The sequence below is a fragment of the Pediculus humanus genome, genomic scaffold (assembly GCF_000006295.1).
Source record: "Pediculus humanus corporis 1103172108278 genomic scaffold, whole genome shotgun sequence".
Lineage (NCBI taxonomy): Eukaryota > Metazoa > Arthropoda > Insecta > Psocodea > Pediculidae > Pediculus > Pediculus humanus.
This window is the reverse complement of record NW_002987847.1, coordinates 450,237-451,943: the sequence shown is the minus strand read 5'-3', so window position 1 is coordinate 451,943 and position 1,707 is coordinate 450,237.

Genomic DNA, 1,707 nt, shown 5'->3' with positions numbered 1-1,707 from the left:
ATCCGCCATTTTGTTTTTTGTTATTTATAATCATCGGTCGTAATTATAATACAAATATAATTTATTTATTTATTAATAAACTAATAATAATAATAATAACAAAACAATAATAATAATAATAATAATAAATTCACATCGATCGATTTGTTTTTATATATATATTACTTCGTTTATAATTTAACATTTATATATAAATATATATATATATATATATGTGTGTATGTATATTCGTAAATAAATAAAAATATTTTAATTTTTTCTTTCTTTGTTTGTTTGTTTGTACACGTATGTATATATATATATAGGAAAACGATGAGGATAAAGGTAGGGAGAGGACAATGGGGTCGGAGGGGAAGAGAGGGAGGGAAGGGTGGGGCAGGTGGGGTGAACAAAAAAAACTAATTAAATGAGCACGAATCTTTTTTTTTTTTCATTTTCCCATTTTATTTTATTTTATATTTACAACGATTGAATTTACGTACGTTCACGCACACGCACACGCACAATAACCCTCCCAGCACACTCACACACACACACGTACGCACACGTGCATACGTGCGCAAATGCATGTAACCAACCCACAACCCATCCATACATTTCCCATTTGAATACGATCCAAGTGTCCGTGCGTGCGTGCGTGCATGCGTGAGCGTGTGTGCGTGTGCGTGTTGTAAAAAAAAAAAAAACGCGTGGGAATAAATCGTTATCATTTATTACAATTATTATTATTATTATTATCAAAGTCGTTTTATGTGCGAGTTAAAACCGCACGCGTTTTTTTTCCAATTGACATAAATTTCATTATTATTATTATTATTATCATTATTATTATTATCATTATTATTATTTACATTTAAAAATATATTGTACGTTTGTACTTCTTTTAAAAACTATCCATTTTTTTTTTTTTGAAATTTTTTTAAACGCGCGCCTTTTTTTTTTAAAAAAGCGCACGAAATTTTATCCATCCTTCCTTCCTTCTTTCCTTCCTTTTGAAAAATTAATTTACTTATTGATAATTATTATTATTATTATTATTATTATTATTTTGTAATCATCTCATCTAAAAATTTGAATACGTTTCGCACGCGATTTGTTATTATCATTATTATCATTATTTAAAAAAATTAATGAGTTGGTTAAAGAAGGCGAAAAGGTCGAAAGGTTTCGTTCGTTCCTTTTTTATAATAATAATAATAATAATAATAATAATAATAGTATGAGTTAAAGTCGTGATTTGATCCTTTTGAATTTTATTAAAATGATTATATTCGAGTCGTGGGAACAAAAAAAAAAAAAAAAGGAAAATGGCGTTCGTCAGTCATCGTTCCCCCTTTTTTTTTTTTACTTACTCACTCACCCTCTCTCCCTCTCTCTCCCCCTCTCTCTCTCTTGTTCAGTCATCTATATCGAAAATGTCGGACGGAAAGAGTGGGGGTGGGGAAGGGAAACATTTGATAATGCAACTTTAGAAAAATAATAATAATAATATTAATAATGAACCTAAAAATCGGTTTAGAAAATTTTTTTTTTTTTTAAGGAACGAATAATGATAATAATAACAACAACGTTTGTTACATCATCATCATCATCATCATCGCGAGCGAACGTTGTAATAGATCGTTACTTTTTTTTTTTTTTGGGGTTGGTAGTATTAATAATAATAATAATAATAATAATAAGGGGTTAAAATTTTTTTTTCAAACG